The sequence below is a fragment of the Camelus dromedarius genome, chromosome 6, assembly GCF_036321535.1.
Source record: "Camelus dromedarius isolate mCamDro1 chromosome 6, mCamDro1.pat, whole genome shotgun sequence".
NCBI lineage: Eukaryota > Metazoa > Chordata > Mammalia > Artiodactyla > Camelidae > Camelus > Camelus dromedarius.
Genome location: NC_087441.1, coordinates 62,366,145 through 62,390,872, shown reverse-complemented (window position 1 = coordinate 62,390,872; position 24,728 = coordinate 62,366,145). Strand labels below are relative to the sequence as shown.

The 24,728-nt window shown below is 40.6% G+C and overlaps 1 long non-coding RNA gene across 2 annotated transcripts in view; it reads right to left on the bottom strand.

The window, feature by feature from the left end:
• Positions 1 to 24,728, bottom strand: part of LOC116154337 (uncharacterized) — a 282,683-nt gene that overhangs the window by 102,718 nt on the left and 155,237 nt on the right. For both annotated transcript variants that reach the window (XR_004138161.2, XR_010381316.1), the window contains exon 3: positions 6,094 to 6,271. This is a non-coding gene — a long non-coding RNA (uncharacterized LOC116154337). The remainder of the gene's footprint in view (positions 1 to 6,093; positions 6,272 to 24,728) is intronic.

The following is a 24,728-nucleotide window of genomic DNA, read 5'->3' as shown; positions in this document are numbered from 1 at the left end:
TGGGTTATCGAGGTGGTTATTTGGGTTTGATTGACAGAACGCATGCACCTCTAGGGAAAGCACAGTGTTTAATTCCTGGAACTAGATAGTCTACATAAGAAAGTACTGTATTCCTCAGGAAACAAGAAAATATGTATCACGAAATTTCTGCATTTCTGGGATAAGATGGGAATCCTTTCATAAGGCTCTGCCTGAGGTCAGTGATTTAGAGATGGGAGTGGTGAGGGGAGGGGAGTTTGGAAAACCAAGAGTGACCATGGGTTTAAAGCCAAGCAGTCCCTGAATTGACCCAGACCAGACCTACTCTGTTCCGGGCTTAGAAGGAGAGGCAAACTCTTATTTATAATCCCCCAACAGTGCTTTCAGAAGCCTTTGTTACCCTCTGAACATGAGTAAGAAATACTAGAAGCCCATTTCCTGAGCATTATCAAGCATTAATCATTCAATACAGAAGGACTGCTGCCCTTACACCAAATACTCATTACATGCTGTTCAGACCTACAGCTTCACACACAAACTGCTTTGTTCCACCTCAGAAACTGCTTCTTATTTTCCTGTAACCCTCAAAACAATAAGAAAAACAAGCATTGTCCCTAACAGGCGGGGTCACTGTCTGTGGGGTTGGCTCCCAAATGAGCACCAGTAAGAAAAGGAAACATGTCTCCCTGGAACATGGAGCTCTCTGCGCAGGTGTTCTCTGTTGGCACAGCGTGAGGGCCCTGGGTCAAAACTGCCAACTAGTTGACAATTTCTGATGTCAACCTTCTCCATCATTGTTGAAGGGTCACCTTGAATGTCGCTCAGTGGTTCTAACATGACTTTGTGGGTTTCCTAATTTTAACCTACAACTAAAACCTGAGCATAGGCCCAGATCTCACAGAGATGATGACTCTGTAGTAGTTGTAGGGAAGCCAGAATGAGCCCCAAACTGCTGAGACGTTTGTGCACCTTCTTGCACTGCCAGTCAGCATCACTTGGCTAAATGTCCTGACATTCAGATGGCAGAGAAAAGTCTTGTTCACTTGTCGCCAGCATTCTCAGTACAGGCTGCCACTGATTCAGGGAGAAGGGGCTCAGTGGGTCAAAAATGCCAAAAACTTACACCTTTTTCATAGATTATACATGCCCCCATCAAAAAAAAAAAAAAGAACATTTATAAAACTACTAACTTTACCACAAACCAGTAACTCTTAAAATAAACTGTTTTCTTGACAAGAGGTGTGTAAAAAGTAACTTATACACGACAGGACATGCTGTAAGCCATAAAAATAAGACACCTTGGCACCATTGAGAGGGAGACCTAAGACGAAGTGCAAGCTTTCCCACAGTCCATGTCCCCCAAACAGAATCCCCTTCCTCATTTTTCACCCTGTGTTCCACCCTGGAAACACAGACAAGAAAAAGCAGCCCCACCCTCAGGTGGATGTCCATGGATAGGCACTTATTTTCTAGAGTAATCGTTGAGAATTCAAAGTTCTAGAACTTCCCATGATTCTTGGCACCTATTTGAAGGCCCCCATGTATTTTCAGAAGTTGCCTGTCCTTGATGCCACCAGTGAGTAGCCTGAGAATATAACGTAGAGGTCAGCCCCTGAAACACGGGGCTCTGCCTGTTGAAGGCACAAGACTGCTTAACACTAGAGCCAGGGGGGTAAGCCATTAGCAAGGAGTCTGTCAGATAAAAAAATAAATAGCCTCACAATCCTATTAATTTCATGTTAAATGACACGTGAAATATGATTTTTAAGAAAACATTTTAAAAGCAAATGTAAATTCTAAATTCCTTAAGATTCCAGATTATCAGCTAAAATAATCTCCATCAATGCAGCCATCTATCCTTTCTAAACCTTCCTAAAAGATGCAAATTCCAAATGCTTACAGCAATAATAAGCTAAATTCTTACATTTGCGAAAAGTGGAGAATTAGCCTCTCTTTCTTCCATTTTGTACATTGTAGGGACTAATACTTTTCACCTATTATTTTGGTGGTTCTGACATTGTCAGTTACTTTCCAGGCTAGCATTTTCTCAGGTGGACAAAAAATTTTTTAAAAAAAAGAGAAAAGAAACTTTGTGAAATGCAAGTCCTCATTCATTCCTCTGGTATCCAGATCCAAACATGATTCTTATTTCTGAAATGGTACATATTTTTTCAGCTCATTTTATTCCTTATAGAAACGCCCCCTCGATACAAAGGAAATTAGGAGAGCAGCAGAATTCCAGGAGGATGACTTAGGCTCAGTGGTTTTCTGAGCACTGGGACTTTTCCACTACCGTCTCTCTCCTATTTATTCTCCGCAAACTGAAAACCAGTCACTGAACGTTGCATCTGTGATTTCTCCTACGCCTTTTCAATGTAGCAAGACATTAAAACACGGGCTGCAAATCCCACCCTGAGGGGAGCTGCCTCCCTAGACCTGCGGCCGCTTTCATATTTGAGGATTGACTCCAACTGACTAGGCGCGGGGGTGTCCATAAAAGTAACATATTCCCAAACCAAAAAAAAAAAAAAAAAAAAAAAAAAAGACCGCGCTGAGCAAATTTTCTTTTCCAAAAAGATTCTATGAGGTGCCAAGAGAATGACTTTAAGAAATGTTTGTGGAAGTTTCTTGACCCCCGGAATGTTTTCAAGGTGTCAATTTGGGCTGATTCCCAATAATAGCAATCCATAGTTCGGTCAGATGTCAGGTTTTAAAGTGTGTGGCATTTTTAAGAGGGTTTTTGTTCCTTCTCTCCCTTCGACCATAGGCCCAAAGTAAACACTAGTTCAAGCCATTGTTGTGATTTTCCATCACAAATCTTCTATCTTTCTTCCTCTTACTCCTCCACCACCACCTCTAATCCAATCAGCGGACGCAGGAGCCAACAGGAACAACCCAGCACTCTGGGACCCCTACCCAGGGGACATCTCGCCTAAATCTCCCGAATCTTTCAGCCCATTCATTCATGGATGACCCGTTATTAAGGGGAAAAGTTGAGGTTTCAGTTTTCGGCTTCCAAAAATACAAGAACACGTCAACGACGTAAACTATTCCTAAAAGCACAGAAAGAGGCTAAGTAAACAATGTAACTATAAATTTCATCCTATTCTGAAGGTTCTCATAGCTACTAATCTTCTTTACACAGATCTGTGTGTGTCAGTGTGTGTCTGTGTGTGTGTACAGTCATAAGGGGCAGAGGCCACTTTGATTCATTAAGTCCTATTTTATTTTCCTCTTGGGCATCCTTCGAGACGACACCTCCTAGCCGCCCGCACAGATGGGTGGGGCTCTATGACCGGCCAGTGGAACGTGGGCCACAGTGGATGTTTGCCACTTCCAAGTCTGATCCAGAAGAACCCTCCCACCTTCTCATCTCCTCATGGCAGGCAGGATGCAGAAGATCCGAAAGAAGATTCCAAAGGCCTAGAGACTGAGGACCCTTTAGATGAATGAGCCATGACCTTAGTGACCACGTGAAGCAGACCCCGCACACCCTCCCTCCAGACCAGTGTACCATGGCATAAGCAAGAAGTAAACGTTTACCGTGTTAAGCCATTAAGACTTTGGAATTGTTTATTACAGCAGTGAGCTTGTCCTGACTAATACTCGGTGGCTGGAAAATACTGAATTAAATTTCTTCCTATAATAAAATTCACTAACATGTAATAGGACAGGCTACTTTAACTTCAACAGAGTCTAAACCCGAGGTCGGTGATTTAAAGACTTTTATAAACATCAAGTTGCAGTCAGTAAGACTGATTTTTTTCATTTCATAAAAATGAATAAATAAATAAAACCCTGAGCTCAACGCCTATACCTTTCCTCACCTTCCAGGAGAATACTTCCCAGACTCTATGATATTCTTCCTTCAAATTTATTTCCTCTTGAAATGGGATTCACTTTTTGAAGACAATCAATGTCATAAGATGCTGTGTTTTTCCACCACCCCACAGAGCAAGCATCACATTTTACTGGGACAACCATTAGCCAAATTTCATCAAAATTCGTCACCTCTGGAGCAGGTTTATGGTAGGACAACTGAGAAAAAAATGAAAAATGCTGACTGTTCTACCTAAAAAAGACCTTGTTTCCTTCAGTCCAGAAAAAACAATCTTCCCTAATGAAAAGAAAAAACTCAAGTGTCACGCAGTGTTTCTCAGCAAGAATATTCTAGGTACATAAAGTTTTCCTTGAGCAAAAAGAGGACCAATCCGTACTATTGAGTGGGAGTCTTGAAAGCTCTAGAGCCTGGCTGCCACAGTATCTGATGCAGCATGAGCTGTGAGCCACGATGGAGCCCACATCTTCCTAAGCGAGCTAGGAAACTGTTTCCAACATGACCTGTCGCTAGCTGTGTGGCAGGCACTATTTTAAAGTGGTAACAAGGATTTGCACTATACAACACTTTATTTAGAATGTCATTAGAAAAAAAATACACTCTTTGGCCTTAAACAGCGAATATCAAGTTTCCCTTTGGATTTTAAATGTATAGTCAGCCTTTATCCCTTTAACATTAAGGATTTTTAAGATGCAAAAATCTAGCCAACTTTTAGCTGGAGCCCAAGTCTGCCTGACTATAAAAATAGATATTTCCAGAAAAGACTACAAAAAATAATTGCTTTACTACAATAAAAAGCAGTGAGGTAGGTTATATGTACTCAAGCATCAATGTAACCTCAGCACTTTTAAAGCCCTCACTGCAGATTTGCAGCTAATTGCATTTCATTGACCTATGTATGCAGCATAATGTCTTTTAGGGAGAAAGAGGACTGTTTCCAGCTCTACTAAAGCAATTCTGGGAGAAAACAGTTGCAGAATACATGTCTGATAAAAGACTTCTATTCAAAATATACAAAGCACTCATAAAACTCAACAACATGATAACAAACAATCAAATTAACAATGGACAAAAAGCCTGAAACCTCCCTAAAGAAGATACACAGATGGCACACAGAAACATCATAAATCATTAAGGAATTGTAAATTAAAGTAATGATGGGAAACCACTACCTACCTATGAGAATGGCTAAAATTTAAACACCAAACGCTGATGAGAATGCAGAGCAACAGGAATTCTCATTCATCGCTGGTGAGAATGCAAAATGGTATAGCCACTTTGGAAGGCAGTTTGACAGTTCCTTATGAAGCTAAGCACATCCTAAGATCCAGCAATCATGCACCTATGCACTTACCCAATTGAGCAGAAAATTTACGTTCACACAAACCCTGCACATGAATGTCTACAGCAGTTTTCTTCGCCACTGCTAAAACTTGAAAGCAACCAAGATGTTCTTCAGTGAGTGGAGAAATAAACTGGGGTGCCCCCCCGACAGTGGAATATTATTCAGTGCTGAAAAGAAAGGAGCTATCAAGCCACTCAAAGACATAGGGAAATCTTAAATGCTTATTATGGAGTAAAAAAAATCTGAAAAAAAGTACATACTGAAAAAACTACATACTGTCTGCTTCTATTGATATGACATTAAAGAAAAGGCATCACTTTACGGAGAGACAGGTCAGTAGTTGCCAAAAGTCTGGAGGGAGTGGAGATGGTCTGAGGCCGAGGAGATTCTTAGGGCAATGAAACAGTTCTATATGATGCTATAATGGTTGATTCATGACACTATGCCATTGTGAAAAGCCAGAAAACTGTACCACACCAATAGTGAAATTTAATGTAAACTGTGGACTTTGGTTAATAGTAAGGTATCAATATCCATCATTCATTAACTGTAACAAATATGCCACAACAAAGCAAGAGATAATAGCAGGAACTGTGGACAGGGGATGAGGCGTATGGGAACTCAGCATGCCATGATCCATTTTTCTGTTCTAAAATACAAAGAATATTTTTTTTAAAAAAAAGCAAGTCAAGTGGCCCAGATTTTAATTTAGCTGAATTTTACCTGATAAGTCATTTAACACGTGGTCTGAACTCTCTGCTCTGTGAAGAGAAATGTTTATTCTGTATAAGTCTTGGTATTGGGTGTCAGCAGAACCGTAAGCCATTCATTGACATCCCATGTCAGGTTGGGTTAATAATGGACCATTGATTCTGCCTGAGCACACAGATCAGGAGCAGAAGGCAAGGGAAGAGAGAGAGAAAGTTGGTACCTGCCTCATCCAGGGACTTCAGCAATTATGGAATCCATAGCAGCAACTGTTAATGGTCACACATCACCTCTTCAGGACCGCAGGACCGATCTGCTTTACGGAGGACGGTATCACTGAGGATGCTTGCAGCAGCGGACGCAGTGGTGAATGCTTTTGTCACCAGGACTAGTCACCAGCCCTGGAGAGGAAACAAAGGGATTTCAGGAGCCTGTGTGGTTCAGGAAGACCTCTTGCGATCTGGAGATGACCTTCCTTCACACCATGCAGGCTGGGATATATTTGGTGGGCAAAATGATCAAAAGGGCTCTTTGCCAAAGTGATGTGTGTGTGTGTGTATCCCAATTAAGCATGTTGATATAGATTAAAAATCAATTTATTTTCACAATAGATAAAAATAAATCCAAAGAAACAAGATAAACACAATCACAGCATAACTTCTATTTGGTTTTCTTCTTCGGATAAAATGTCTCTTTATCTGTTCCTCCTAAAAACAAAGGGAGAAATTCTTGCTGTCAAGCTAACCACTACAAAAAAAATTTTTTAAAGAATTAAGCAGGAATTTTAATGAGTTTTCCTAGAATGCCTTATAGTTAATTTTATTGGTATATAGGATTTCTTTCCACATCTTTTAAAATTTCTGAACTAATTATGTCTTTTGGTTTTGACTGATATGTGTTCCAGGATGTAACCCACTTACTGATTTGTTTTAATTAATAAATGTGCCCTTTACAATTAAAGGGACAACCCTATCAGCTTTGTTGGCAACTAAGTAAGAAAAGTCCACAGAAGCATAGCTAATACATTGCTGAAATACAGTTACATTTTAGTGTAGGCACCATCAATTCCAATTACTAAAAAGTGCAGCTTCAGCTGCAGGTAACAATACGGTGTTTCATTCATGTCCCAGCTTAACAAGATTACATCACAAAATGCCTATTATTATGCGTTCTCCTTGTTTTGTGTGTGTAACTGAAACTGCTTGGGCTGTTTTTATTTGTTAAATTTTATTAGGCATAATTTACATCTCCAGTGATGTAGGTAGCCGTCAAAATCATGGAGAAGAAAGCAAGTGAGACTACTGTGTTCCAAAGAATATAAAGTATCAATCTCGGATCCAGCAAATGGGTAAACTCTCTAAGGTTGCCCAGCTGTGTGAACCCTGGAGACAGACATCACATCACACGGTGATGGAGCTACGCCTTGGCAGCAGCCTCCTGAACAAGATCTGAGGTCGAAAGAAACTAAGGGAAAGTGAAGACATTCCCCAGGTAGATCACACCTGCGGTGGGGCATCTGCACTGGCACAAAATCATTCCCAGGTTTGATGCCGTTCTCTCCTCAGAGGGAGAGAGAGCCACCAAAGGCCCCCATGATCATGAAACCCTTGACATATCAGTTCCTGACAGTGAGCCCAGCACAGGGTCCATAGCTAAGTGCAGCTAAAGGGAAGATCCGTGTCCTTGAGAAGCTTGTCGCTGGGTGAGCCATCACGAGGAAATGAGCAGCAGCCCACACGTCCACGTGAGAACAGAACTACCACCGCAGTGAGCATCTCCCCTTCTCCTCTCCAGTGCTTAGTTTGAGCTCATAAGTAACTGCATTTATGTGGAAACTATGACTATAGCTTAGAGGGAGACTTTCGTATCTTCTTGTGAATAATATACATCAAAGTAACAGAACGTGGCACTGATGAATGTGAGAGGGATTCCGGCAACTTTTTGTGGGTTTAATGATTTGGGGGAAGCTCTATGGAGGCCAGCCTATGGTATTAGCTGGTTGACCATGTGTCTATTCTTCCCAGCCACCCAGATTTTTCAAATGCCTTATAAAATGTCTTATGATTTGGGAAAGATCAGAGTTACTTATTCCCAAGATCCCGAATACACTCAACTATACATAGCTCATTCCACATTACTGGGCTCCAACTCCCCTTTTCGGTAGAATTCTAGAGGCTAGAAAGGGATTTCAAGTCATCCTATAACTTAGAGCTGTAGCTCCTCATTCCTGGTCATCCTGGCGTTCCTATACGTACGGCCCCTTTCCACAGCACCCGAAATGTGCTGATATACGGGCTCCTCACATGGGAGAAACTCCGAGAAAGGAGAATAATGGATTTAAAACAAGGGAGATGCTGAAGATACACAGCCAAACAAGTTTTGCAGGGGAAATGGTTTCTGACAGACTCTTGCCTAACGGGTTATTTTTTAAGCAAACAACTTGTTGACTTGTTTAATTGCCTAATGGCTGTCAAGCTTTTAATCACGCAAAACCATTTGGATGGGTGAACCCAGGCATAACTAGAGGAAGCAGAAGGCTCTGCTGCTCTTCCCAGTGAGGTCAGGGCAGAAGAAGGCAGCAGAATCCACTCGGAGGGTCTTGCTGTCCCAGCTGAGTCCCCATCCCCACCCACACTATCACCCCTCCTTTGAATCAGCCTGTTACCAAAGAGAGGAGAGATGAACAGGAGAACAAACAGTTCTGATAAAATGCGGGGGGGGGGGGGTGTTGGGAGAGGAGACACACTATGTTTGAAAATGTGTTCTTGTTTCTAACGATCATATTTTCTTTTTTTTTTACTGAAATGTATTCAGTTTACAATGCTGTGTCAATTTCTGGTGTACAGCATAATGTTTCAGTCATACATATATTCCTTTTCATATTCTTTTTCATTATAGGTCACTACAAGATATTGAATAAAGTTCCATGTGTTACACAGTAGGACCTTATTGTTTACTTATTTTATATATAGTAGTTTGTATCTGTAAATCCTGAATTCCCAATTTATCCCTTCCCACCCCCTTTCCCCTTTGGTAACCACAAATTTGTTTTCTATGTCTGTGAGTCTGTTTCTGTTTTGTAAATAAGTTCATTTGAGTCATTTTTTTAGATTCCACATATAAGAGGAATCTAACTATTGTATTTTAAATTATTTGGTTTAAACCCTGCCCTGACCACCTCTCCCGTGTTATATTTCAGGTTAAAATATATAGAGATCACCTACCACATACATTATCTGTGTATACAGTGGTGAATATACAAATCTATCATGTTATCTAATGCCCTCTACACTCCTGTGAAATGCTACCAAGGAAAAATGGAGTTGGCCATGCCGTCATTGGTGCCTCCCAAGGGCACTTTGAATTAGAAGGTCTTTCTTTGGAACTCAGCTTGGGGACTCAGCCCTACCAAAAGAAACACACCATTGGGTGCCTGAGGGAAAATTAGAAGAGTTTTGTTTTATTATTTCAGTGAGCTGACTCTTAAAAAGACCAAAAAAAAAATGTGGCTCCTGCAATATTTGATGACAATATTTCTATCTTCTTCCACACACACTCCTGAGAAGATCCTTCTCAGATTCTCAAGGTATTCGTTCATTTTAGCCAAATTTCACCTGCTCAAAATCCTGGGCAGGAGGGGAGTGCCCTCTGTGGTTTATCCTGTGTCCCACGCCTCTAAGACACAGCCTAGAAAATAATGCACTAACTAGACAAGGTTCTAGCCAGTCATCTAGGAGCCATTTAATGATTTTAACTGCATTCTTTCCAACTATGGTTGGATTAGAAAAGCAGAAACGCCATTTGTCTGATCAACTTCTTAACAATTCATGTAAGAACTCCTTACTACTCATTTCGCAGCAAGTCTCCCATGTTAAAATGAGATGATTCCCTGTCAATGTCAAGTCAAAGCTATGAACAGAAGTCTGAAAGCATATTGCCCTGTTTGCTAGTGTTTTGTGAGGGGGACTCAGAACTTTAATCCATTGCCACTTTTAACACTCAAGTCAAGAAAGAATCCTCTTTAGCTCACAGCTACAATGTTCTCAAACACCAAACACTAACATTAGTAGATAACATTTACTTTTCTTGGTCTATTTAGGGAATCGAAGCCTGAAAATTTTTCTTCTGGATGAATGTAGCAACATTAAAATTGTTATAAGCACAAATGTCTATGTCTATTTCATCAGTCCAGATGACTATGACTTTAATTCTTTAAAAAGTGGCCCTAAAGGGTCTCAGGAGGGAGCACTAAGACTCACAGCATTTTCTCCAGGTAGAGTGATAGTATTTCAAGATGTAGTGGAAATTTAATAGTGGATGCCTTGATGGAAATGTATGACACACATGCAGTTATTTTCATATTAAGCTATCATGTAGTATATCAATTAAAATGATATCTCATTTTAAATGTACCAGTGCAAGTAAAATCCAAATTCAGCACCTTAGAAGTGCAGTTCTAAAGTTAAGTGTAACATAAATACACACTCTGTTGTCTGTGATTTCTCTCAAAATGTTGTTTTATTCATAATAAGCTTGACAAAATAATCTTGAGAAAAAAAATTCGTCATGCTTAACATTTTTGTTGCTTTCCAAGAATTGCTGTTTGGACATAGAAAATAAACTTATGGCTACCAGAGAGGGAAGAGGGTGAGAAGGGATAAATTGGGAGTCTGAGATTTGCATATACTAACTACTATATATAAAATAGATAAACAAGTTTCTACTGTATAGCACAGGGAACTATATTCAGTATCTTGTAGTAACCTATAACGAAAAAGAATATGAAAAAGAATATATGTATGTACATGGATGACTAAAACGTTATGCTGTACGCCAGAAATTGATACAACATTGTAAGCTGATTATGCTTCAATTTAAAAAAAAGACTAGAAAAAAAATAAAAAAGATTCTCACTGACGTAATAAAACCCGGAAACTAACCTGTGTTGTTGCAGCCAAGAGGTGGGCAGTGCAGGCTTTCAAAGAAGCCTGAAGCCTGGCTGTCAGTCTCACTCTGCTGTTCACTGATGGTCTCCAGCTTTCATGACACGGCCCCCCACCCTGAGTCCTTCAGGCCAGTCAAGCTCCCTAGAGGCGATTTTACACAGACCAAGACCCCAAGGATCGAAGCTCTGTTTGCCCCTCTGCCGCCCTTGTGCCTAGGGGAAATTCTGTGGGCCTGAACTGGGGACCACTGGGCCCCTCTCTCCCTTCCCCTGCTGCAGCCTAGGCTGTCTAGGTAGAGCCTACAGACAGCTTTTTCCTGATGAACTGTAATTGCCACACAGCAGGGCCTGCCCTCTCCTCTTACGTGTCATGATCAGCAAAAGCTGTTCCTCCTGGCTTTGTGGGAACAGACAAATAGTGCAAGAAAAAAATGATGGTAGTAACAGCAATAATAGTAACTGATACCAGCGGAGCACTTTACCATGTGCTTGCTCTAAGCCCTTAACCTAGATGAACATTTACAGATGAGGAAACTGAAGCACACAGAAGCAGAGCTGGGACTCCACCCTAAGAAGGGTAGGCAGAAAACAGAGAAGAGTCAAGTGAGCCGGGTTCCCAAGGCGACAGGGAGCGGGGGGCGGGGGGGTATATGGAGGCTGGAGGAGCAGTATTTGGATTAAAGGCCAGATAGTATTTGGCTTCATCGTGGTTCTGCTGTCAAATAAGAAACTTTACAAGCTAGTAGAATGTAAATGACAAGTTAAAAAATGCCAGGCATAAGCTAAAGAAAACATTCCTAGAAAGCTGACTAAAAGAAAAAAACCAAGAATTTAAAGCGAAAAATTAAGTGATTTCATGTAAAGACAATGTCTCACCGTTTTCCTGCATCCTTATTCCCATGAGAACTGCTGCTATAAAATATGTTTTTAACTGAATATTTTATCAAGTATTCATAGGCCCTTTCTCCCAACTGCTGCTAAAAATTGAAGTGTTCTCAGCTGGAGGTGAAATTTTCGCTTGGCTAGTTTGTAAATCTTTCAGATTTTGGATTGAGTCATACTATGAAGCTGGAGGGTCTTTCTCGGGAGGAGTTAAGCACTCACCCTGGAAGCCCTGCTTGCGCGGCCCCTGAACTGCCTGCTCATCAGAAAAATGGCCCAAAAGTGGACGCCTGGTCCATGTGAGTAAATCACCAAATCCCCAAGGCAGGTTAGGAGCCTTGAGTGATAATCCCTGCAGATTTAGAGCTTGTGAAACCTGGCCAGTAAGGAGGATAGGGTGTCACAGAAAGCATTTTTCCCCACCTTAAGTTTAAGAAATCAAATGTATGCATAACCCACCTCTTCACAAAGCTGCCGCACGGTTGTCATGTTGAAGATGTGGGGGAGTCTGTGAAGATGTGAAGTCCTTGTGATCTCCTGGTCAACTTTTTTTAACCATTTTTTTAATTGAAGTATAGTTAATTTACAACGTTGTGTTAGTTTTAGGTGTACAGCAAAGTGATTCAGTTATATACACACACACACACACACATATATATAATTTCTTTTTTCAGATTATTTTCCATTGTAGGTTATAACAAGACATTGAATATAGTTCCGTGTGCTATACAGTAGGACCTTGTTGTCTATCTATTTTGTACATAGTAGTGTGTATCTGTTAATCCCAAACTCCTAATTTATCCCTCCCCCTACCCTTTCCACTTTGGTAACCATAAATTTGTTTTCTATGTCTCTGAATCTATTTCTGTTTTATAAATAAGTTCATTTGTACCTGTTTTTAGATTCCACATATAAGCGGTATCATATGATATTTGTCTTTCTCTGTCTGACTTACTTCACTTAGTATGATAATCTCTAGGTCCATCCATGTTGCTGCAAATGGGATTATTTTATTCTTTTTTATGGCTGAGTAGTATTCCATTATATATATATATATGCATGCCACATCTTCTTTACTCATTCATCTGTCAATGGACACTTAGTTTGCGTCCATGTCTTGGCTATTGTAAATAGTGCTGCTGTGAACATTGGTGTATGTGTGTCTTTTTGAATTATATTTTTCTCTGGTTATATGCCCAAGAGTGGGATTGCTGATCATATGGTAACTCTATTTTTAGTTTTTTAATAAACCTCCATACTACTCTCCATAGTGGCTGCACCAAATTACTTTCCCATCAGTAGTGTAGGATGGTTCCTTTTTCTCCACATCCTCTTCAGCATTATTTGTAGATTTTTTAATGATGGCCATTTTGACTGGTGTGAGGTGGTATTTCATTGTAGTTTTGATTTGCATTTCTCTAATAATTAGCAAGACTGAGCATCTTTTCATGTGCCTGTTGGCTATCTGTATGTCTTCTTTGGAGAAATGTCTATTTGGGTCTCCTGCCCATTTTTGGACTGGGTTGTTTTGTTTTGTTTTGTTTTAAGCTGTATGAGCTGTTTGTATATTTTGGAAATTATCCTCTTGTCAGTAGCACCATTTGTAAATATTTTCTCTTAGTCCATAGGGTGTCTTTTTGTTTTGTTTATGGCATCCTTTTATGTGCAAAAACCTTTAAGTTTAATTAGATGCCACCTGTTTATTTTTGTTTTTATTTCCATTACTCTAGGAGATGGATCCAAATAAATATTGCTGCAACTTACCTCAGAGAGTGTTCTGCCTGTGTTTTCCTCTAGGAGTTTTAGAGTGTCCAGTCTTACATTTAGGTCTTTAATCTATTTTGAGTTTATTTTTGTATATGGTGGTAGAGAATGTTCTAATTTCAGTCTTTTAGAGGTAGCTGTCCAGTTTTCCCAGCATCACTTATTGAAGAAACTGTCTTTTCTCCATTGTATATTCTTGCCTCCTTTATCATAGATTAGTTGACCATGAGACATGGTCAGCTTTTCACTTCACTCTCAAATCCAAAGGAGCACAAGGATTTGAAAGGAACACATTTTAAAGTCCCCCTGATCAGTTCTTCAAGACATAATCCAACATCACATTTTCCGTGAAGCCACCTCAAACACTCTTGATTCTCACACCAGGCTGGTTGGGTGCCCTGCTCATGCGCTCAAACAAGTTTTATTTCCCTGCACTGGAGCCCTTACCATCCTGTGAAGTCATTATCCTTTGGCTCGTGGGTCTCTCCATTAGATGACTACACTATCCTGTAATCAGCACTGCAGAGCCAGTACCTACACACCATGGGGGAGCTTAGCAAGGATTTCCTAATTGTTTATTGAATGGACTTCTGAATTACTTAGGAAGGTTAACAAGCCATCTGCCCTCCATCCACCATTAAGAGTTTAAGCAGAACATTCTAATCACAAAGGTCAAGTTTAAAATGTGTGAAACTTTACCAATGCTCACAACTTAGATCCAAGAAGCCAAATGGGATCGCGTTAAGCAAGACCCTGATTAATTAATGTGCCAAAGTTCTATAAATAGTTCATCATCTTATCCCATGGTACAGCCTAAGATTCAGTTGTCCCTAGTAGCTTACGGTCCACATAGAAAATTTGTAAAGGATTTTATCTTCATTAATTTTCAAACATCCCTTGGAAATCATGTTTGTACTCTTTATTCTTTGAACAAGTCTTCTTCTTCATAAAAATGGCAAAGAACATGTGAGAACCATCATGTCCAAAATGCTGTCACAATGTCTAATCTAGAAAAGTCTGAATTAATAACATTGTATTATATGAAGAAAGACAGTGGTCTGAAATATAGCTTAAATGGCTAAAAAACAAATAAGGAAAGAAAAGAAAAAATAAAAAGGTAATAGATGTGGCCGAAAGACTTTTTCCTCCCACTTTTTCTTCAGCCCCTTTTGGATTCTGCTAAATTTCAACCTAGACTCGGGGAGTTTGTTAAAGCATAAATTTTTACCTTTAACACACATTTAAACCTACGAGATTAGAGGTCCTCCTCGCTTAGTTAGCGCTTCTCTAGGCTAACTTCCGAGGATGAGCATCACCAGACTATAGTGAGGTTTTGGTTTTTTCATTTTAGTGGGTTTTTTGTTTTTGTTTTTTTTTTTTTTTTTTGGAAAGTAAAGTGTGCACTGACTCTGAATTCCACTCAACACATCCAACCCCAAATCCACTAAGGAAACACCAACAGTCGATGTGCTTGTTCATTACTTTTGCGCATCCAGTTTTCAGGTCCTTTGGAGGGCTGAGGCCTGATTAAACTTCACGTAAGTTGACTAAATTAATAAACCAGCTGTTGTCTTTAAAGCATGTCAGAGATTTCAGTGGAGTGGAAGAGTTACTTTCTGTTACAGCAAATAAATTTTCAAGTTAACGTATCATCGGGTTTCAGTTAAAATTAAATCTCAAATTCACAATGGTTGGACTAAACACATGGTGTGTATCGCCTTTGGAACCACTGCCTGTGTAAGTCTAACGCAGCTGCTTCTTTATTTCTAGTTCCTCTTCTTTGCAGCATTAATACTGTGGTAGGTGTGCGGGAAGCATGAGAGATTTGTGCTCCACTCACCTCTACGCGGTTTGTGCCTTCAGCAGGTGGTGCCGATGGCCAAGGCAGCTCAAAGACCACTGAAATGAACACTTTGTTGTCACAGCAAAGATTTCCCAGGCATCCCCCAGTGTGCAAGGTCTCCCTGCCTGATTGCTTAAATCTAAGCTCCAACCTAAAAACTTGACCTCCTGTTGATGCAGCCAATCTGCACAGAAGTGCTGCTTCACTCAAATATTCACGCCCACTACCTCCATCTCGGAACAACTTTTGGCACAAGCTGGCTGGAAAACAGCTGAAAACATTGAAATCCAGTGCTTAAGTGGCTTACAGGATTACTAGTGGGATAAAGAGTTTTTTTCGGCTCTAGGAGTCTGATTTGGTGACAAACTTGGTTGATAGTACGTGGAAATCCTGGTTGCCGGTGAGTGTGAAAGTCATTATTACTTTTTTACAGATCTTCTCTGGCCCCATCCTCCTCCGTGGTCCTGGCCCCTCCCTAGGTCCCTTTACAAGAAGTCTCACAGCTCTAAGATGATAAAAATGTCTCTGAGGGACATTTGAATGTTGGTCACAAATTCCAAATGGATTTTGTTCTGCTTTCTCGTAAGTCTCTGTCATTTTCGTAAGTTTCTAAACTCACTGGTTTAAATGCTGGAAATCCCAAGATTCCTACCCAAGGACTGGTTTCTCCATTTACTTTGTGGCCTGGACACATAAAGGCCACTAAGGGCCCTGCACAGTTAAAGACATGTATTTGGTGATTAAGAGCCTGGACTCTGAAGTCAGACTCCTTGGATTGAAAGCCCGACTTCACTACTTCCTGACTGCGTGGCTTGAACAGGCGGCTTAATCCACTTGCTGAAGGAACCATGGTGTACACACTCCTGATGGGATGTGTCCGGGGGGGTGGCAGTGTTGACGGAGAAAATCTTTTGGGCAGAGAAGTAACAGGCACTCTCCCTCCCCCTTCATTATGCCAAAGATAATCATCAGAGATAAGCAGAGACACAACATTGGGATGAAGCCCACATTTGGCTTTTGTATCTTCTCACCTCCTCTAGTCTCACTCTGCTTCAAAAATACACCCTTCCTTTCCTTCCCTTCAAATCTCCAAGTTAAAAACCCCAGATTCCTTAAAACCTGATGTATCATTCATAGTCTAGTATGAATGCAGGGTTAACCTTACCAGGATGTATTTCCTTGGTAAATGAGGAGCTTATTAACCAAATAACTCATTCAGTTTGTAAGTTCAAAGGGTTCTATCAGCCAGGGTCCTCGCAATTCAGATTACGTGTTGAAATGAAGATACGTCAAGCAGGTAAGTCATCTATGAAGGACAGAGCACAAAGTTGTTGGTGGATGTACAGCAAACATGAGGGACGATGCGGGGACTTGGGGCCAACAGCAGCAGAGTGGCCACTGCCTCAAGACCCAAAGGGACAAAGCATAGAAGAGGTCCCAGAACCAAGAAGAAGTAGAGTCGTGGAACACCAGATTTCCAAAGAGGAGAAGCTACCTTACATCTAGCGAAGCAGCCAGTACAAACCCCCTACCTAAGACAGGGCCAGGGAGCAGCACCTTGACCTCGCCACCTCCCTTCCCTCCAAGCCCCGTTGGCGAGACCACAGGAACCGAGAAGCTTCCAGAGTCCACCAGTGCAGCCCATGTAGGTGTGCCTCAGGGCAGAAAGCAGGCTGGACAAGGGGTGGAGGGGAGAAATAGAAGAGTAGATGGGAGCATCCAGCAGAGGGGCGGGGAGACACTGGGGGCGAGACCACTCACTCCATCCTCCCCCACCCTTCTCATCTCTATTCTCCTCTCTCCCATAGGTTCAGGAGTCAGCAACTGGGCACGGAGTTCCTGAAGTTTTGTGTTCACTAAAGATTAAAATGCCTTTTTCCCATCACCATACAGCTTCCTCCAGGTTTAAAAAAAAGAATCTGGTTTTGACCATCAGGCAGGCAAAGCGACTGTGGGAAAAGCAATACTCCTTTGGCACACACACGTAGCTTAAAGCATCTGTCCTGGAAAGGCATTTCTTGAGCAGTCATATATCTCTAGGCTTTGGGTAGAAGCAAGGAAATAAGCAGAACATAAATTTAACATCGAAAATGAACCTGAGAGTCCGATTCAAATCTCAGGAAAAGAGTGCTTTGTATGGAACCGGAGACCGTGACTCACACTTAAGGCAGGATATGGAAGTGGAGAAAGAGACCCAACTTGAACACACACACCATGTAAATCCTCCTTTACTGTCAGCTTACAACTGGAGGTCAATTCTAAATGTATTTTGCAAACATCGCAATGTAAAGGAACTTGCATTGGAAGGAAAAAAAGAGTTGGCAGTGTGCTTCTGGCGGTGGTTGACATTATCTGTGAGCAGATGGGTAAGGCGGTGTCCAAGAACCACAAATGCACCATGGCAGATGGAAGCAGCTACCCTTGCAGCAGGTGAAGATCATCTTCTGATCCACAGTTAACATGTGGGGCCCTTCACTGAACATACAAAGAGGTGAGGCTGAGAGCGGGGGAAATGTACTCAACTTGTCCTTCTATGGCTTCAAGATTGGCCGTCTACAAGACACAATGAAAACTCATTTGCCACCCGGGAGAACTCTTTTTTCAGGATGTATTTTTGGATTTCAACTTGTCTAGCCCTGGGTGGAAAATACACAATGACATTAATACAACATAAATTTACAAGAAACAGAACCAGACCCATTAGGAATTTGTGACCAACATTCAGATTCTCTTCTGAGACATTTTCAACATCCTTCTGTTGCTACAAAGGGACACACATAAAAAGACAGAGAGACAAGTCCCAGGGAGTCGTTCACGGGGCTGGGGAGGCACAAACACCACAGTTATTATTTAGAAATATGATCTTGGTTTAACTATTCTTCTTTTCTCTATTAGACAGAGTGGCACACTAACCAGGAAAGAACCGTGCATCTCATGCTGCTGTTGGGGGATCATAGCACCCTCCTGGTCCTAATGCAGAGTTGCTTTTCAGTTGGTTCCTCTCCTTTCCCTTGACGGAGGGGTGGGTGTGCTCGCCATGTGGATTGACACCTTGTCATTCACAATGGAGCCATTCAGTGTCGAGCAGCTCCACCAGAACACAGTGAGTGGTGAAATCTGCAGTGTTCCATCCGGAATCTCTTCTTAACTTGCCGTGGTCTCTAATTTCTGTAGCAAACCTCAGGAAAGAAAAATGGCCAGATTCCAAGGGCACAGAGTATCTTAGGGAATAATTTGAGGAATTCTCCATTTCATTTTTTTCAAGTGTTCAATATGAATCTTTTCTAGAAACGTCTGTATCCCAACATGTTAACAATAGCAACCGACAATACTCATCTGAGATCTCCGGAAAGGACAACACCAAGGGTTTTACAAGAACACTGCTTATTTGGGGGTTAGCCAGTGGCTTCTCCCACCTGTCTTGCTGGTACACAAGCCGAAAGTAACTGGATCCCAGTCAGAAAGCACTGCTGATGTTGATGTTATTGTGTGTTAGGACCCAGACTGTGCAAACTGAGGGTGGACCAGTCATGACTCCTGCCGTCCATACGATCTCTAAAAGGCTGTCATCTTTACGTAAAGGTCTGTGTGTTCAATTTTCTGGCCAAATAAGGGTGTACAAGACAGGATGGCCAAAACTACCTGGAGAATTCACTAGCCCAAGCTCCCTCTCCAAGAACTCAGTGAGAAAAGGAAATCTGGAAAGTTGAGAGTTACACTAACAGTGAAGCAAATACTCTTTTAAACTCTTTTATGATCATTCTTATGCAAGAGCTTTCTATCAGTCAAATGGATTCTTTCTTTTTACCTCTTTCCCTCCCTTCTTCTCTTCTCATTCATCCATCTACTAACTTTCCAGAACAGGGAAGAAGACCTTCAAAATTTAACTGTCTAAAATAAGTGCTCAAATCTTCACAAGACCTACCTAAGCTCCAGTTTGGGTATAAGTAGTTAACTGAGTACTGCAATTAGAAATTGGGTAATGGGCAAAGTTTTGTTTCAACAGAAAAAAAATCAGCCTTTGGGGGACCCTAAGATCAATGGATTAATGCACAAAAACTCAGGGGTTTTTCCTCAATTTTAAAATCAGGATTTCCCTGTAGGAACTGTGAATTTCACGACCTCACCAAACATCCTGATATAGAGGAAGCACAGAGAGACAAACAGCTGAATGAAGGAAGTAACGGGAAATGACTGAGTTCACTAATGTACAAAAACAGGTAATTAATTCTCACCTTTCTTATTCCTTATTAACCATGACCTGTGCACTCACTTCTCTGAGTTTCTCAGTACCACAGGGATAGGATTTAGCCAAACTGGAAATATCCGCTCTAATAAAGGTCCACTATAGACGCACCGAGAGCAGGTCTGTTTTTAATACCGAACATGGAAGAACCGTCGAGGCGTCCACATGAACGAATCTCCTGTTCCTGATTATACTGTGTGGTTTAGGTTCTACGCTAAGCCTAGATTAGGAGAATTAATCATTTTTGTTTTTAGAAGAAGGAAAGAAAAGAACCAAATCCCACTTCTCTTCCTACCTGGATTTAAAAATCACAGCATATTCAAGGCATTTACAAACCAGCTCTGGATTCTACACACTTTGATCGAACAATCCACTCTCCTGTCCATCAAAGTTTTAGCTGTAGAATTTTCCTACACTTATGAAAAATTTGTCGATTTCATCTAATGTTTACATTAAAGAAATGAAGGGAAATACAAAAATTCTTCTTTCTCTCTCTTTCTCTTTTGCATTTGGTACTGAGAAACTGAGAGACTCCTGGGTCCACCACTGCCTCTTACTTCTCCACACATACACACACAGCTGCAAAAATGAAGCTTTTGCAAACACACTTTACATTCTGGCACTGAACCAAAGTCCAAAGATACTACTTGCCATAGTAACAAGCTACAACTAAGTCCTCTTTCTTCATGACAGGTCCTAACTAAAGACTTGTCTACTCGGTGAAGATGAAGCTGTGATGTGTGTACTTTTTTATTACCTTAAATAGATCCTTTGCATTCAAGGACTTTGCAATATATAGAAAAAACCTGCAGAGCAGACCCACTGAGGGTGCCTTCAGCACATTAAGGGATCACGGTGGTGACCATGGTGGGTAAGTGATATATCCCTCTAGCTCATGTGCAGTAACTCACAGAAAAATCATTCTGGGGCTTGAGGCCACCAGACGCCCCCACTGAGCACTGCACCACCAAGCAAAACACATCTTAGAAGGGCTTGGTGGTAATTTCATGTCAACCTCAGTAATCGTATTTCTCAAGGAAAAGTCTCTTCTGGGAATTCTCTTATGTCATTCTTAGCATGTCAGGAAAACCCGGAAAAACATTTTTCTGGGAGGATTTTACATCATACTGACCAACTTTGGTGCATGGTCGTTTCGAAGGAAGCACTATGGAAACTTAGTTTATTTGGGTTCATGACGCCACTTCCACACGTCCAGAGAGTATTTCTTTCCTTGGCATTTCAGACTCCAACCTCAAGATCCCAATGCTACTGTTTTGAACTAAGTGGCAAACCTCATGGAACCTGGTCTTTCAGAAATCATCAGTGTCCTGGTCAACAACAGGCCTTCTTCTATCATGACTTCCTATAACTTGTTATTGAATAAACTAGTCAAGTATCAAAAGGAACACAGTAAAATGTCACCTGGGGCCTGCATTGTGACCTTCAGAAGCATAAAAACTTGACAATTAAAATGCCAGCCCTACCCATCTTATCAAAAAAATCTTCAGAGATTCTTTCTTTCCTTTTTTATATAAATTCAAATGGGAAATCTAGCTGTATATACATACATAATATATAGTATATAATATATAGTATATTATATATATACATATATATATATACACACATATACACACACACATACACACATGTATTTCATAAGTGCTACTTAATAATGTTGAAACTGGGTTAGTTTCAATTAGTCTATATTCATATTTAGCTTTATAAACATGAAATTGGGACTTTCCAAGCCCAAGAGGTTTTTCACATGGTTTATTCCACCAGCATTGGAAGGTTTTACTATGGGCAACACATTTGGTGACTATAAAGACATTCAGCGTCATGCTATGGTGAGCAAACTGTGGTCTTCAGAATCAGATGATACAGTTACAGACAGCGGGCCTCAACTCCACTATTCACATTTTTAAAGAAGCTTTTGAGCTGCAATTGCCCCCTCTGTAAAATAAGAATAAATGTAACATGTACGGTTGATTCTTCTTATTCAAGGTAATTATGTCCTATAAAATCCCCATGAACAGTGAATAGGCAAATACTAAATTATTGTTCCTAGGGGAAATACAGGGTTAGGTTCCAACAGAACTCTGGTTGCAACATTTATGTCACCCCGTCAGTACATACCTTGTTTTATATGTGTTTGTGCTTAAAGACACCTTATTTAATATATTGTTGACTCATGAACATTGAAGTGATGGCCAGCAGGACCATAACTCAGGCCTGAACAGAGCTTATCTGACATGCGTGTTTTTTCCATAAGGTACATCACAGCCTCCTTGCACTTAGGAACACCAGACAGCACTTCGGCCCTACACTGGGGAGGCATTTTGAAAAGCAAAATCAAGAAAAAGCACAAAAATGCAAAAAACACAGCACCAAACAGACAGTGAAAAGGACACTACTTGTCATCACGAGAGCTAAACAAGAAGGTGAAGAGTTGCTTTGATCAGTCTCAGCTGGGAACAAGCATGACAGGCAACTCAAATCTCCACTGCTCTGAGCACGCAATGTCCGTGAACGTCCACGACAGCATGACTGCTGGCTTTAGGGCGACGAAGAAATTATAACAAGTAGGCGAATTAGCAAATAGAGGATCCACAAATAACAAAGATGGACTGTATATCAGATAGTTGTTATTAAAGATTAAGTCAGTTAAGAATTAACATACAATACAAGCTTAATTTCCAGAATGACAAGGGCTTCATTTCCAGAATAAGTATATAAACAGATCATACAATTTAATAGTAAAAAAATAAACAACCCAATCCAAAAATGGACATAAGACCTAAACAAGCAATTCTCCAATGAAGACATACAAATGGTCAATAGGCACATGAAAAAATGCTCAGTATCACTAATTATCAGAGAAATGCAAATCAAAACTACAATGAGGTATCACCTCACACCATTCAGAATGGCCATCATTCAAAAGTCCACAAAAGTTAAATGCTGAAGAGGCTGTGGAGAAAAGGGAACCCTCCTACACTGTTGGTGTAATTTGGTGCAGCCATTATGGAAAACAGTATGGAGATTCCTCAAAAAACTAAAAGTAGACTTAACATAGGATCCAGCAATCCCACTTCTGGGCATATATCCAGAAGGAACCCTACTTCAGGATGACACCTGCACCCCAATGTTCATAGCAGCACTATTTACAATAGCCAAGACATGGAAACAGCCTAAATGTCCACTGAGTGATGACTGGATAAAGATAAACACACACACACACACACACACACACACACACACACACACACTGGAATACTACTCAGCCACAAAAAAAGAATAAAATAATGCAATTTGCAGTAACATGGGTGGACCTGGAGGTCGTCATTCTAAGTGAAGTAAGCCAGAAAGAGAAAGAAAAATACCATATTATATCACTCATATGTGGAATCTTAAAAAAGACACAAATGAACTTATTTACAAAAGAGAAACAAACTCACAGACAAAGAAAACAAACTTATGGTTACCAGGGGGTAAAAGGGGTGGGAAGCGATAAACTGGGAGTTCAAGATTTGCAGACACTTATCTACTGTATATAAAATAGATAAACAACAAATTTCTACTGTCTGGCACAGGGAACTATATCCAATATCTTATAGTAACCTATAATGACAAAGAATATGAAAAGGAATATATGTATGTTTATGTATAACTGAAACCTTATGCTGTACACCAGAAATTGTCACAACATTGTAAACTGACTATACTTCAAAAAATAAATAAATAATTTTTAAAAGAATTAATGTATAAGAAAATTGGTGTATAAATGGTAAGACAGACACTAAAAAATGTAGTCCAAATTCTGTGACTGTGCTAATCATCTTCAAATCCTTCTACACAAGCAGTGACTGGGATCATCACAGAAGCTCAACGAACAGCTGTGGACTGAATGAGCAATGAATGTGACCTGTGCCTTGAGCACCTGGTGCTCTCATTCAGGAAGCCTGGATAAAACACGTGGGAAATGATTCAGTTAGGTGACAGTACAAGGTACCAGTCCAAGAGACTCTGAACCCCATTTCCCATTCGAGGTACTTGACTCTGAATTGCTCTGCTCTTTCCATTCTTGGATCATGTTTGGACAGTCTAGGTTACCCAAGAGGCAGTATCATCACCTGGTTTGCCAAGGTGGCACAGACGCCTGGCTGAACTAGTAGTGAAAGCCATGTCTCCACCCCTGACAAGAGGCAGCGACACACACATTCATGAAAAAGACCCCAAGTGTCTTCAGCATAAGGTTTCACTCACTTCCCAGGCTTCCCAACACATCACCTCCCATTGTCGCAACAATATGCCAGACCCTTTCACCAGCTGTAAACCAGCCAGAAAAACCTGAGGTATATGGTGTATTTTCTATAGACTGTTCGGTTAAAATAACTTTCCCTTCCTAACTCCCTCTTTGCTTTGTAAACTTCTTACTGGTTTTCCATCTTTTCTTTTAAAACCATCATAACTGGAGCTTCTCTGTAAGTTGATCATTAAAACCAGGCAGGCAGAGAATTGGCAGGCAAATAAAGGGTTTCGATTCCATCATCCAAGGCACATGTGCTACAAAGAACTTCTCAACTTGGAAAAGAAGGGAGATTAAAATTTGGCCCACAGCTGATTTGAGCCCTAGAGAATTTGCTTTTTCTTTTATCCAGAACTGCTTTTCCACTATAGAGTTTACCCTCCTTCCACCCCCACCTCACCCTTCAACTGAAATTCTGCAGGTTTTGTTCCTTTGGCTCTTGGGACACTTTCCTCCTTTAAAATTTGAAAACTGAAAATGGATACCATTCTTTATGCTAAATGTCTGGATGGGTTCTTCGTTCCATTTGTTTTACTGTTCATGTTAAAAAAAATTTGCACAGAACAATAAATTTTGGATTTTGCATATTTGTAATTCAGGTTAACTATAAGTTTATTTATTCCTCCCCTCCTCTTTTGCCTTTTTAAATCAGTATCATCAAAAGTAAAAGATACAAAATCACCAATTACCTTATTAACTATCGCCATTTGGCCCTCTAAATGCAGAACTCCAAAGTAATATGGGACTCCATGTTAAGTCGAGGGTAAACAAAAACCAACACTCCCCTCCTCCTCTCCATGAAATCTTTTCTTTAATGATTCTTTTGTCATTAAATCTGGAAGGAGTAGGGGAAGGAGGAGAAAGAG